The 14956-nt window shown below is 43.3% G+C and overlaps 1 protein-coding gene and 1 long non-coding RNA gene across 5 annotated transcripts in view; one reads left to right on the top strand and one right to left on the bottom strand.

Moving 5' to 3' along the window:
* LOC133048092 (uncharacterized) overlaps positions 1 to 11689 on the bottom strand; it is a 178455-nt gene extending 166766 nt beyond the window's left edge. Inside the window, exon 1 of the long non-coding RNA XR_009690944.1 lies at positions 11492 to 11689. This is a non-coding gene — a long non-coding RNA (uncharacterized LOC133048092). The remainder of the gene's footprint in view (positions 1 to 11491) is intronic.
* The window catches only part of NCOA7 (nuclear receptor coactivator 7), a 159485-nt gene continuing 148446 nt past the window's right edge, over positions 3918 to 14956 (top strand). For 2 of the 4 annotated variants that reach the window (XM_061131671.1, XM_061131668.1), the window contains exon 1: positions 4653 to 4779. The gene's annotated coding sequence lies outside the window, so the exon portion shown is untranslated. Of the gene's footprint in view, positions 4075 to 4652; positions 4780 to 14956 lie in introns of those variants that run through there. The other 2 variants (XM_061131670.1, XM_061131669.1) reach the window with 2 other exon arrangements.

Genomic DNA, 14956 nt, shown 5'->3' with positions numbered 1-14956 from the left:
TCTACCTCCTCTTTATAACAGGGTGAGAGAAGCCCTGAACCCAGGCCGACCCACAAAAGAAGCTGTTTGCATCCTCCTCAAAACTCAAGATGGTTATCTATAATGTTCTGGACCAATGACTCCAGTTGTGAAAAAGAGCCACCGCCTTCAACACTGTTAAACAGTGAATTCTAATCTGCATCTTTAGGGGCAAGTTAACTTTCCAACAGACCTCCCAGAGGTAGTATTTCCCTCCTATGGAACTCCTGTGTCTCAGCGAGCCTAAGGCAGATGTGTGAAAGCAGGTAAGTTTTTCTCTTTGTGCTAGAAAAAGCAGGATTGGTTTAACCACTAAAGAATGAACTGTCTTAGTGCTGGTAGATTAAATTTACTACCTAGTAAAAAAATCTCTTCAACTCCTTTCCAGAGAATACTCCCAAAGGAGTTTCAGTTCTTTTTGTGGTTATGAGCTCATTACTTACCCGGGGGTTTTCATTTTGACAAAGTGCTGCAGCAGTATTTGCCTATGTTTCTGGAATTCCCGTTTCATGAGCGGTTACTAGTATTGTGGTTAGAAACAGGCACACTGGTCATACTTCATTAAACTATTCTTGGATAGCTATTTCAGAAATTCAGAACACATTTGCAGTAATGGTTGCTATTGTTTGGTGATGTTCCCTTAGCTGTGGAGTTCCTACTCACTCCTCTGAAAAGTCCCTTGGGAGAACACCTCATGCCTGAACTCTGGGGTCCAGTTGCCTCCTACTATCCCATTCCTACCCTGAGGGGCAAAAAAGAGGTGGGCAAGTGACTCTCTTTTCTTCTTTAAGGGCTGAAGAAATCTCAGCTTCTATCTGCCCCAAAGTCTCACCATACAGGGTTCTTTACCCCAGGAAAAGCGACATGACAGTTCTACCTAAATTGTTCTATAATGGCCTCTACCTTGCAATAGAGATGGAAAAGTCTGCTTTCATATTTAATAGAGGCCCTCAAAGACATAAAATCAGTGTTGCCTTATAATTTCTCATCAACTCAGTGTTTACCAAGCACGTTCTATTACCCAAGTACAGTGAAGAGTGCTAAGGGTATAATTAAAAAAACAACAAAAAAACGTCCTTATAATAATGTATATTGCTGTAAAAATACCTTTCATGGAAGTCATGTTCTAGAATTTAGTCTAAACCTCATTCATGGATTATCTCATGTAATTCCTATTGTTTTTGTTGTTGTTTAGTTGCTAAATTGTGTCCAACTCTGGACTGCGAGGAGATCCAACCAGTCAATCTTAAAGGAAATCAGTCCTGAATATTCATTGGAAGGACTGATGCTGAAGCTGAAACTCCAATACTTTGGCCACCTGATGCGAAGAACTGACTCATTGGGAAAGACCCTGATGCTGGGAAAGATTGAAGGCGGGAGGAGAAGGGGCGACAGAGGATGGTTGGATGGCATCACTGACGCAGTGGACATGAGTTTGAGTAGGCTCTGGGAGTTGGTGATGGACAGGGAAGCCTGGCATGCTGCCGTCCTTGGGGTCGCAAAGAGTCGGACACGACTGAGTGGCTGAACTGAACCTGTGACTCAGTGGAATGTAGCCCGTCAGGTTCTTTTGTCCATGAATTTGCCAGGCAAGAATACTGGAGTGGATTGCCATTTCCTTCTGCAGGGTGTTTTCCTGACCCAGGGATTGAACCTGCTTCTCCTGCATTGACAGATGGATTCTTTACCACTGAGCCACCTGGGAAGCCCTTAATCCCTATGTGTGCTGTGCTGTGCTTAGAAGCTCAGTCGTTTCCAACTCTTTGTAACTCCATGGGCTGTAGTCTGCCAGACTCCTCTGTCCACGGGGATTATCCAGGCAAGAACACTGGAGTGGGTTGCCATGCCCTCCTGCAGCAGATCTTCCCAACCCAGGGATCAAACCCAAGTCTTCCACATTGCAGGTGGATTCTTTACCATCTGAGCCACCAGGGAAGCCCTATATCAATCCTGATATTTAGTACTAGTATCATCTGCCTTTTACAGATTAACAACAACAGAGGTTAAATTATTTACTTAAGGTCAGCATGTGATGGAGTTGAAGTCTGAAGTCAGAGTCTGAACTCTTAGAGATTACCCTGTTAAGAAGTACACATTCTACTGAGGTTTGATTTGTACCGTACTAAGATTTCCCAAATAAGTTTATATACTATATCTTTTATCTCAATTAAAATTTCACTCTCTACTTAGAGCAGTGGTGTCCAAAAGGATTTTTTGAAATAATGGAAATTTCTATTCTCTGCTGTCCAATGAGTCGTCTCTAGCCACGTGTGGCTCTTTAGCACTTGAAATGTGGCTAGTGGAATGAAAAACTACATTTTAAATTTAGTTTAAATTTAAATGGGCACATGTGGCTAGTGGGCACTGTATGACACAGCACAGATCTAGAGCATAAGGAAATGGTTTATTTCTTTGGACTTCTCTGTAAAGACAAGGCTTAGGCAAATCAACAAATATCAAGTAAATGAAAAAGAATGAACAATAGTTCAAGACATTCACTGTAATAAAATGTTATAATAAGCATGTGATATAGCCTATAGTACTTCTAGAGCAGTTCATGAAGATAGTAAAGAGAATCCTTAAATTGGAAGCAATGTTTTTGAAAGGCTGAGAAACATTTTATAATTGATGGTTAGTACTTTTAAAATGTGTTTCTAATAAAAAAGATCACTGTTTAATTTTTTTCTCGACAAAATCTGGGGTCCATAGAGAGAAAAACAAAAGGGGACTCTTGGTGGAAGGATGGAAACAGTCCAGAATTGCACTCAAGGGACATTTCCTGCACAGACTACAATCTAAAGCAGACCTCTTCACACATGTTGTTAAGAGTAAGCAACTGCCAAACCTCACTGGATGACTTCATTCTTTCCCTTATTCACCACATATATACAAATGTTAGTCAAGTCGTTCTGAATATGGGGCAAAATATCATGAATAATAACAGGGCTGTAGATCAAATCAGAGTCTCTGGATGTGACCAAGTCTCGTGGCCTGTGTTTCCTGACCCATACACCTCGCTGGATGTCTCCTTACCCAGAAGAATTCATCTCAAAAATTTTATCACGATTTTCTCACAGCTTGTACTGCTATGGAACGTGTCTTTGCCAGTTTTTACATTAATCTTAGATTTCAAAAACATCAAAGAAGTGTGAGAGCCTCTCCGTTTCTCTGGAGGTCCCAAACCACGTTCTTCTGATTCAATGAAATCAGCTCTTTAAATTGCAGGAGCCTTGTTTTCCTTTGGAAATCGTTTACAAATAACATAATGCCTAAAGAAAGAAAAAAAAAAAAAAGAGGAAAATTTCCAATTCCTCACATTCAAACCAAAAAGGTGTAGACCCGAGGTCCAGTTTTATACATGCTCAGTGCAGAATTGGGTAATTATTCCATATTTTGCAAGACAGTATAAGGCGACCAGTTGCAACTGAAATTCCAAACCATCTCTGTGAACTGCTTCGCTTGTCTTCCAGGAGAGGCTGTTACAGCATAAGCAGCAACAAGAAGCCAGAGGAGGCCGCTATCTCTCGGGCCTGTGTGTCAGGCCTCTGACACACCAATGTTATCGCACCAGCTGCAGGCTCCATTAAGTCTTTTCCTTACGTAAGGGTCAACTTCAAGGCCAAATCCTCCCAGTCATCTTGCGGTGCTTGTCATGGGACCTTAGAAGGAACAGCTGCCCAGCGGGGATGGGAAGCTCACAGGCACCGGCCCGCAGCTGATGCCAAGCTTCCCAACCCAGGCTCCCCCGGGTCTGTGCCAAGAGTCAGCCTGGAGGGCTCAATTGCTCGGTCCCCACTGCTGCAATGATAGCAACGTGGCAGCACCCTGGATGCTGTGCGGAGGATGGGAGCGGGAGGGGGCGGACACGGGGGCCCGTATGCGAAACACAACGCCGGAAAGGACAGAGGATGAATTTATTGTGACCAGCGGTCCCCGAGCTACAAGGAACCTCAAGGCTTTAAAGCGCGGGGAGACACGAACTCGAGCTCTGCTCTCAGAGCCGTATTCACTCTAAGAGTGGCGGTCAGCAGTAGGGGATTACCCGCCCGGGGCGAGGTAAGAAGACCTCCTTAGGCTCCGCCGCCGGCCGGCCGGCCGGCCGCGCGAAGCGCCTCGAGCTCGCTCCCGGGAGGCGTCACAAAGGACCGCGGCCTGCGGAGGCCGCGCGCGCAGCTCTCTGGGGCGGAGCCGCCGGGCCGGGGCTGGGGCTGCGCCGGGGCCGCCGAGGCTGCCAGCCGTCGCGGGTGCCCCCAGCCTCCCAGCCCCGAGATCGCCGGGGCGGGGAGGATGCGGCCGAGCCGAACCGCCGAGCTCCCCGGCCCCCGCCGCGGCGGAGGGGCGCCGAGCGTGGCGCGGGCCGGGCGGAGCTAGAGGCGGGCGTCTGCACCGCGTCGCGCCACCCGCGGCTCCCCGCCTCCGGCCGGGCCCGGCAGCCTGTCGCGGCCGATGTCCTGACCCGCGGGCGTACCCGCAGGGTTGGCTAGGCGCCGGGCGAAGGGGAGAGGCCTGAGGAGTCCCGGCGGCGGCCGCCGCGTCCGTCCACTAGCACGGGACGCCGGTCCCGCGGGGCGCGCGCCTGGGCGCTCCTCCCTCCTGCCCCGGCTCCGCGTCACCGCGCGGTCCTCCCCCGACCCCTCCTCCCACCCACCCCGGAGGATGCGCTCCCCCGCGCCCAGCGGCAGAGGCCACCGCTCCCAGAAATGCGAGCTCCCGACGCCCTTCTCCGGGACCCGAGGAGCCGGCGCCCCCGCCCTGTAGTAGGTAGGTGGCTAGGCGGGGACCAGCCCTGGCCGCCACCCGCGGTTGATGCTGCCGCTGGGGAGGGGCGGGGGGCCGGGGCCGGGACCCGCGAAACTTGCCTCCCGCCGGAGCTCGGTGCGGCGCTCGGAGGTGTTCTAATGGCGCTGGGCGCAGCACCCCCCTCTGTTAACCTGACAGCCTCCTCTTGAGCTCGGGAGGCCGAGCGGTGGCGAAGGAGAGCGTGACCCTTCCCCGTCCAGCCCCTGGGCCCGGAGGGGCCCGCGCTGCTTGCAGGGGCGGGGAGGATGGATTGGTGTGAGGATTATTGGGGGATGGAGAGTGGGAGCACCGCCGAATTTTCTGCAACTCAGGTGGATAAATGTCACCGTATTTTTTCGGCCTGATGGACAGATGCCTTCTTCCTGTTTTCTCCCAATGTGCAGCCACGCAAAGAGTTATTCTAGCGGCAGGTACAAATCACTCTGGATTTTGGTGTATTTCGGAGCTAGCTGGTTGATACGTGAAAGTGACGTCTCAGATTCTTATAGCCAGTCATTTAGGGCCAGTTGGAGAAGGCCCCTTTAGAAATCAGATATTCAGGAGCTAGATGAGGCTGGGGAATTCTCGTGCTGCCTACCTGGGAGCGAGCCTGCAGCTTTCGTGAAGGGATGTGTTTGGGAGCATGGCAAGTTTGATACAGGTGTAGGGAGTTTAGAATCTGCTGGAAAGATGCTCGGAGTTGGCCAGCAGAGGCAGCCTTGGGCTCAGCCTAGCTTCCAACTAGATGTTAATACGGTTTGTACTTTTGAGAAACTGGCTATAAATTGTTTCTTCTCTCCCACGTGTAAAGTTCGTACATTAGAACGAACGATGACCTTTTGGCAAGATTATCTCTTCATAGGCTATAATTTTTAAATTTCGTGTTAAGCAGTAAGTTTAGAGTCTGGGAAAATGGATCATTGTACGCTCCGATTTTATTAACATATTAAGGTTGAGAGCGCCAGGAGGACAGAGACTTCCCCTTGTTCAGTCTCCGTAATCCCCTGGTCTGATGTATAATAGGTGCTCATGGGTTATTTGTTGAATGAGCTGTGTTTCAGGCTTCATTTAAAGACAGTTTAGGATTAAAACGTCTTGTTTACTCCATGGTGGTTGAAGTTTAACTGTATTTTTAAAATTACCTCTTTGCATGAATAGTCAAAATCAGTTATCTCAGTATTTAAGTTGAATTTTGACATTTTTAGGACCACATGTTTTCCTTCTTTAATGTGTTATTAAATAAGGTAATTCTCTCCAACTGCTAATATAAGTTAATTTCATTTTTAAGGTTGCATTTTTTTTCTAATGGGTAATCAAACCTGTTTTAATTAAACTCTAAAACACAGTTAAAAAGTGCAACTTGTTTAAAGGAAATTTCAGGTTACTCCAAGAGTAACAATAATTTGGTTAATAAGTGACATATTAACTTATTTTAGGGTTGAGTTGTTGTGGTTGACTTAATTATAATGTATTTATTACAGGTAAAGGTGAAAATAAAACATTTAGAAGAGTCTGTGATTCCTAAATGATTCAAAAAACACAATATAGATACACATTTTCAACAATATGGGTTTCCCTCATATATAAACATATCAGTTTTCAAGTTTGACAACCAACGTGGTTGTGAAATCAAGGGTTTGGAAGGCTTGTTCCTTTCTCCTTTTTAATTTTATGTTATCTTGAAATCATCAAGGATAACTGCATTACATTTCACTTGCTTTATTTTTGCGCTGTGGTATTTCCAGTTTTGTTTTTATTTTTCCGTTATGTAAGTTTTATGAGTCAGTATTAACCTTTTTTCACTTTGTTTAACAAAATTATCTGGGAATGATCCAGTCACTTATTATCTTTCCTTTTTCTTCCTTTCCTTTTTTATCATTTTAATACTCTTCACCATTCTTATTACATATTACCCCAAAGACTTACTTCCACAAAAGTGTGGTAAGCCCTAGTTTATTACTATTGCTCCTCCAGCCTGCTTGGGCTCTTCCTAGATGGTGAGGAAATAACACTTTTATGTAAAAGGTGGGAAGATTGGGCAAATCAACAGTAGGAGGGTGCTTATGAAAAATACGTTAGGATTTATTTGAACAGAGCAAAAATTCTCCCATGACATAAAGATAGCTACATTTTATGCATGTTAATTGTGTAGTCAGAGATATTGAGCAGTTAATTTACATCATTCTTCTTTGCTCATTCTAAACTTCTTAAAAGAACCCTCCCCGGCAGTTACATTAAACTCACTTTGTTGCAGATAGCTTGATTGTGCTGGCACTCTTGGCCTTGGAATCAGTTCCTATTGTCAGAATGAAAGAGGCATTTTTCTCTCCGAGACCTGCATCCCAGTGCACAATATCTCTGCAATTGAATGACTCACTACCTGGGTCCTGACCTCTGAGCCACTTGCCACTGAGCACCTTGCCTCCACATGCACGGCTGGAATTCAGTCCTAAAACCTGGATTTACTCTATCTTATTTTTCTATATCTTTCCTAAGGTTTTATTACCAAAACCCCTATCCCTTCCTTGCTAAATGTCGCTTGCCTGCGTGCGTCCTAAGTAGCTTCAATTGTGTCCAACTCTTTGCGACCCCATGGACTGTAGCCCTCCAGGCTCCTCTGTCCATGGGATTCTCCAGGGGGTTGCTATGTCCTCCTTCAGGAGATCTTCACAACCCAGAGATGGAACCCGCATCTCCTTTGCCACCTGCGTTGGCAAATGGGTTTTTTACCAGTAGCGTCTGCTGGGAAGCCCACTAAATGTTCTTACTGTCCTTTTTAAAAAAAAATCCCAATCCATAATTTTGTTATTATTTACATCCAGTAACATCCGCTCAATTCACTTATGTTAGAACGAGCATTGTTATAGTTGCAGAAAAAGTAGAGAAAAGAAATTTTATATAACCTTGAGTTTCAAATGTGGGGAACTAGTGGATGAAGAATAATTGTTGTATACTAATCTCCCTTTAATGGTGGTATAGAATGCCAGGGACTATGACTTGTCTGCTCATAAATTTGATCAGAAGCTTATATGAGAGAAATGTTTATATAGAGAGTTGGCTGAACAAAGGCTATGATGTCCACCCATTCTCCTCCAGTTCTAGGTGTTAGGCCAGGTGTTAGGCCAGATCTTCAGAAACTGTGTACTTTGTCTACTTTGTTTTGCATTCTTGCACTCCTCCCCCCAAATTGTGCTCACAAGGAAGCGTTTTATTAATAAAGACAGTCACAAGAAACCTACTGTTAAGTTGCTTAAGAGATGTGGTTATTAAGATCATAGTTCATTCTACAGCTCCTATTTGAAGATTCATGCAAGAAATTTCATTCAACTCTAAATGCCAAAGAAAAGCTTTACCTCCCCTGAATAATTATTGAGTGTCCTTTTTTCTTTTCATCATGCAGAACTAGAATTAGATAATCGGTTAAGTTTCCCTTTCTGCTTTGCCACTAGGAAACACAGAGTCAATTTTGCAACTTAATTTTAATAACCCCGTAAAAACCTATGAGCTAATATTGATGATCTAACTCTCCCTTTGGTCTTGAGTTTCTGTTCTACCTTTTTTTCTTATTCTGATTTTTTTACCTAATAGAGTTTCCTGTTATATTGAATTTATTGTTTTAAGCTGACTCACAACATCTTTTGTAGAACAAGTCAAAATATAAAACATAAAAGCAATGAATGGAAACATTTGTAGAATTGATCTTTGGACACAGTATGTTTTGATTAATAAGTTTAATAAGTACCATTAAATATGCTTTGAACAAGTATTGCAGGTTTTGTATATTTGAGCTTATATGGCCAAATGGGAAACAGTGTTCTTATTTAGTTTTGCAAAGCTAAGATCCACTTATTTTTTAAGTATTAAATTTATGTCTGCTATTGGCTAATTTAAAATTGGTCAAACCATTCACTTTAAGTCAGTTATTTCTGGAGTACCTGCTTTATATGCTGTTATCAGGCTGAATAGGAGATTCATTCTATTTAATTTAAAAAAAGCTAATATAAGCGAAAGGGTTAGGCTATATTAGCTTAACACTCACCACAATGGACCTCACATATGATCTCTTTCACATCAGTAATTTATTTGATTCATCTTTGTTTTTTGTAAATCATAGAGATTCTTCTTTGAGCTCTTATCTTAAAATTGAGAAGATTGAGCTCCCTGAGTTAATTGATCAGACTTTTCTTCATTCTGGTATTTTGACAACTACGTGTTAAGTTGGTTGAATGTAACCAGGGAAATAGTTGTTTATTTACATCTGTATGGTGTCCACTTCAGTTTCATACATTTATCACCCTGGTCAACAGAGAGATTGGCCCTTCTTAAGGGACAATCATGGGTACAGTCCAGGAGCCTTTGAGGTAAAAATAATCTGAATTCAGAAGTGCAGCTTGAAACACTGAGAGGGGGTTTGGAGAGAAAAATTTAAGTTTTTAAATAGAGACATCTCATTACGATAAGCTCCATGTCCTTTTAAAAAACGTTTTATTTTTATAGTAGGCATTACCTTCGTGTGATTCAAAAGGTACAAATGGGTAAACAGTGGGAAAGATGCCCTCTCATCCTCTTTCTTGGTTACCCCCCTCCCCTGTCCGCTGGCAACCAGTGTTATCAGTTAATTGAAAATCCTCCCAGAAACATTCTGTGCATACATTGATACAAGCAAACGTGAATATTCAGCCTGCTTGTTTTGTTTCCTAATCATTTCTCTGATTCCCTTCTTTCCATTCCCACTGCTCTTGTTTGGCTGCTGAGATGCTTTGGACTGTTGCCTGCACTTCACTTTCGCCTACATTTTAGCCAGTCTTCCTTTTACACATCCCTTTTCATTCTACTAAAGGATCCCAGTTTGCACAGAAGGGAGTCCAGCGTGACTCAGCCTGGTCTTGTGACCTCTGAGGAATTCATCTCTTGTCCCCTACCCCTCCCTGTCATGCATTTGGCACACAGTTTTTCTTAACTCACCTCCCCATCGCCAATCAGGGATACTTAAAAAAAAAATATCTGATGAAAGCTCGTGGTCCCATCAGACACTGACTACACTGCTTTGCCTCTGTGTCCTTGTTTACAGACCCCAAGTTCAGAATCTCTATTTTGGTAACACAGAACTGTTTGTCACTTCCTGCACATGCATTGCATATGATTTTTCTTCTCCAGGCCATTTCCTCTGCGTGAAACACTTGTCCTACTATTTTCATTAGCAGGCCACATTCAGTTCTGGTGTCATCTCTATGGACCATTCTTGGCTGAGATTCCAGAAACTCACGGAGCCTTCTATATGTAGTGTAGCAAGGAGGCGTCCATACTGAGAACAGGCGTTTCTCATCAATAGCACAACTGCCTTTCTAAGTAGAAAAATAATTGTGATTTTGGATAAAGTGCTCTGATGGGTCCAAAAAAAAAAATTGAAGGTTGAAGCTTCATTTAACTAGTCATCTCTCCTCTACTGCTCATTGCCCAACGCTCAGTAAAATACATGTCCATGTGATTTATTTTCTTTAGCATCCCCACCTTACTTTACTAATTCTCTTCTCAAACTTTGTGTTAACACTCATTTTTAAAAAACCTCCATATTTATTATGTCCCTGAGAGAGAGTGTGTGTGCCTGTGTGTGTATGTATTGCCTCTGCCTCTGTAGCTGGTACATAAAGGAGTGAAACTCTCCAAGTATGGGGTTACCCTTAAAAAATCGAAAGTGTTAACCATCAGTCCTGATAGATGACATGAACTGTCTGGAGACAGTAGCTCATCCTAAGAAGTGACTCCTAAGTATGCAAATGTGGTATTTTTCTTTCCAAGCCAGGTAATCAGAGGGTGTCCTCGGTGCTCGATTTTATTGCAGAGTGCCTGGCTTGAGGTAAATCGTTAACTGATTAACAGGGTTTAGCGGGTAAGAATTTAATAGCTTTGGTTCAGCACTGTTCGGGTAGAATCCTCTGACTAATGGATGATTCTGATCACCAACCACGCTAGCCATGTAGAAAATAGGGAAAGTTTGTGAGACTGCTCCGTAGGTGTGAGATCCCTTGAAAGCTTTCATTTTCCTTCTGTAATTCTGACCTCACTAAGCAAACATCCCCGATGGCCCTGATGGTAAAGAATCTGCCTGCAATGCAGGGGACCAAAGTTCGATCCCTCGGTCGGGAATGATCCCCTGGAGAAGGGAATGGCATCCCACTCCAGTATTCTTGCCTGGAGAATTCCATGCACAGAGAAGCCTGGCAGGCTACAGTCCATGGGTTTGCAAAGAATCAGACACGACTGAGCAACCTACACACATGTAGAAGCAAACATCAGATTTACTGATTTGTGTTCCCAGACATGTTGATGTGAGAGAATTGAGTGTCTCGAGTACCATTAATGACTGCGCCAGCCTTCAGATAAGTACAGCCCCTGCTGTGTGGTATAAAGCAGGCTGTTAGTCTGTTGGGAGAGCCTGCTCAGTCCTTATGGCCCCAGGTGTTTACAGCTGAGCCTTCAGCCCTGGGTCCTGGTAATTCCCCTGAGGTACTTGCCTATCTATAGGCTCCCATCGAAACAGCTAGTTAGCAACCCTCTGGTATATTCTGAAATACTTTCAATTGAACATGCTGTAGCAAGCATTCTAGGAAGGAATCATTTGAGTCCATTTGGGCTGCTATAACAAAATTCCATAGACTGGGTGGCTTATAAGCAGCAGAAATTTATTACTCACAGTTCTGAAGGCTGGAAGTTGGAGATCAGGGTGCCAACATGATCAGGTTCTAGTGAGAGGCCTCTGAGTTGTAGACTCAGGGGCTTCTTATTTGTGTCCTCACATGATGGAAGGGGCTGGTCATCTCTCTGGGCTTCCTTTGTGAGGGTGCTAATCCCATGAGGGAGGAACCCTCATGACCTAATCACCTTCTCAATGCCCTGCCTCTTACCATCACCTAGAACATTAAGTTTTCAGTATATGAATTTGGGGGTGGGGATGGGGACATAAACAATTTACATAGTGGGAATAGAAAGCTCACAAAACAGGAACTACAAATGGCCAAAACGTGAAAAACTATTCACCTTCATTACATCAAAGAAATGCAGATTATAATTAGATTGTAGAAGTCCGTAACAATGATGAAGTTGGGTCATTTCCCTTTTCACAGGTGGTAAGAGGTAATATGGGGGTATTATGCCTTTGAGGGAGAGCAGTTCAGCTCATAGACTCCGTTGGCTCCTGTGATTCTATTCTGTTGCTGTTTACTTGCTAAGTCGTGTCCGACTCTGCGACCCTATGGACCGTAGCCCACCAGGCTCATATGTTCGTGGGATTTTGCAGGCAAGAATACTGGAATGGATTGCCATGATTCTGTTCTGAGTACATCCTTAAAAAAATCAGAGATGAAGCTTAGTTTCAGTGATAAGCACATTGTCTCTGGGAGGCAGGTGGTATGGTAATGGGTTAGGAGTGAGGATGCTGGAGCCAGTTACCTGGCTTAAAGTTCTTTTTCACTGTTTATCAGGTAGGTGAACTTAGGCAAGTTAATTTCTCTTTGATTTTCTTATCTGTGAAATGAAGATAATAATAGTATCCACCTCTCATGCGTATTGAGAGCTAATAAGTTAATATATATAAAGTACTTGAAATTCTGTCACAGGATAAGCAACTATATAAGTATTAGTTATTAGCAAGGTTGATATTGTAAAAATTGGAGTTTTTTTTTTTAAGAGATAGTATACCAAACTCTATATGCAAAAGACCCTAATTTGCTTAATAAATACAGCTGCATAGCAGAAAAGGCAGGGAAGTGACAAAATATTGAGACTTTTGTCCCCAGTAATGATATATAGCAATTTTCATTTTCACATTTTTTTTCATTTTCACATTTTATTTGTGAAATATTTCACATTTATTTATCATAAGTATTACAATGATAATTGTTACAAATAATTGAAATTAATATATCATAGGACTTATATTCTTGAGTTTTCTTTATAAAATGCATATTCATTTTGACATATTTTACTTTCTCTTCCTCTTTTCAAAGCTGCTAATATTTCACTTCCTCCACATGTTCACCCACACACCATCTGCTTGATATTTTCTTGCATTTAGCTTGCTTGCTTGTTTTATGTATAGATCAGCCTCAAGGCTAGTTCTACAAGAATAAGTAGACCAAAGTGAAATGATTTATGAGATATTCATGGTGGTGGCTTTCTCATGGAAACTTAAGCCAGGGAATGCTGCTTAGGCAATGATGGCATTGTATCCTGGCATTATATCATCTGCACATTTTGGGCACCCAACCTTATCTCCCTAGCCCCACCTGCATACACTCAGCAAGTCAGTGGGATCAGAAGGCTTCTCAGTAACCCTTCTGACTGCCTGCTCTATCTGAATTTCCTCATACATTTCTTCCTTGAAAGCCAGTATTCAGTACCAGGTTGATACTTAATTCCATCAACACTTTCTAGGACTCTACCCCTAATTTCATTTTCTTTCGGCGCTTAATGATTTGTACTACAAATTAAATACAGATTTGCTTTAGAGCTTATAGCTCACCCCAGTGACTCAGCAGTAAAGAACCTGCTTGCAATGCAGGAGACCTAGGTTTGATTCCTGGGTCAGGAAGATCCCCTGGAGAAGGGAATTGCTTCCCACTCCAGTATTCTTGCCTGGAGAATTCCATGGACAGAGGAGCCTGGTGGGCTACAGTCCATGAGGTCACAAAGAGTCGGACACGACTGAGCGATTAATACTGCCACATTTATCAGCTTACTGTAGCGCTAAGCTATAAAGCAAATTGAAATTTGAGGAACTTGTTTCCAAGAGGAACTTGGTGGGCTACTTTCCATGGGATCACAAAGAGTTGGACACGACTGAGTGATTAATACTTCCACATTTATCAGCTTACAGTAGTGCTAAGCTATAAAGCAAATTGAAAGTGCTAGAGGGACTTGGTGGGATACTTTCCATGGGATCACAAAGAGTTGAACACGACTGAGCACCTAACACTTTCACTTTGCTTTATAGCTTAGCTAGACATTTCTGCGTAGAAAATGGTACAGGATAGCATAAGTGTGTGAGAAACCTAGCTGCATGAGTCTGTTAGACTGAAATCGCTGAAGTCCGGTATGATGGCATAATACATGGTGATGCTACATTCTCAGAAGATTTCAAAACTCCCTTTTTGTTGAGAATTTTCCTTGATAATTAGGTGAGTTCTTAGTCCACGACTCAATAAAGTATACTTGAATTACCTCCTGGGTACAAATGTTTACTGTGTGAGCTTTCTGCTCTAATATTCAAAATAATATTTACCAATGCTCTCAATTGCACGTGCAGATTTCCTTTAAGGTATAAGGGAAAGTGGCAGAATAGACATGATGGGGAAGTCATATTTTTGATGCAGTATCCTTTTGGAACAGTTAGAGTATGTAAGATTTAAGACAAGTGAATTGGTTTCCTAGGGCTGCTCTGACAAGTACCAAAAACTGGGTAGCCTAAAACAATAGGAATTCATTGTTTCACAATTCTGGAAGGTAGAAATCTAAAATCAGGGTGTTGGCAGGGCTCTGATCTCTCTGAAGCCTGTAGAGGGATCCTTTCTTCTTCTGGCTTCTGCTGATTCACTGGCTGCCTTTAGCGTTCCTTGGCTTATCGCTGCCTAACTCTGATCTCTGCTCTGTTTTCACGTGGTGGTATCCCTGTGTGTCTTGATCTTCGTATGGCTATCTTCTTATACAGACGCCAGTCATTAGAGGCCCACAGTACTTACAAGATCTCATCTCAACTGAACGTAACTGCAATGACCCTCTTTCCAAAGAAGGTCATATCCTGGAGTACAGTGGATGCAACTTCACTGTATTTGGGAGGATTGTGGGTTGTGCAGTGATGCAATTCAACCCCTAATGATAAATAATATCAAATTCCATGGACAGAGGAGCCTGATGGGCTACAGTCTGTGGGGTCACAAAGAGTCGGACTTGACTAACACTCATTTTTGGACTTCCCTGGTAGCTCAGATGGTAAAGAATCTCCCTGCAGTGTGGAGGGACCCTGGTTCGATCCCTGAGTTGGGAAGATCCCCTGGAGAAGAGAATGGCTACCCACTCCAGTGTTCTTGCCTGGAGAATCCCATGGACAGAGGAGCCTGGTGGGCTACAGTCCGTAGGGTTGCAAAAAGTTGGACATGACTGA

The sequence above is a fragment of the Dama dama genome, chromosome 28, assembly GCF_033118175.1.
Source record: "Dama dama isolate Ldn47 chromosome 28, ASM3311817v1, whole genome shotgun sequence".
Lineage (NCBI taxonomy): Eukaryota > Metazoa > Chordata > Mammalia > Artiodactyla > Cervidae > Dama > Dama dama.
Note: the sequence above shows the minus strand (reverse complement) of the source record. Positions and strands in the feature narration are given on the sequence as shown.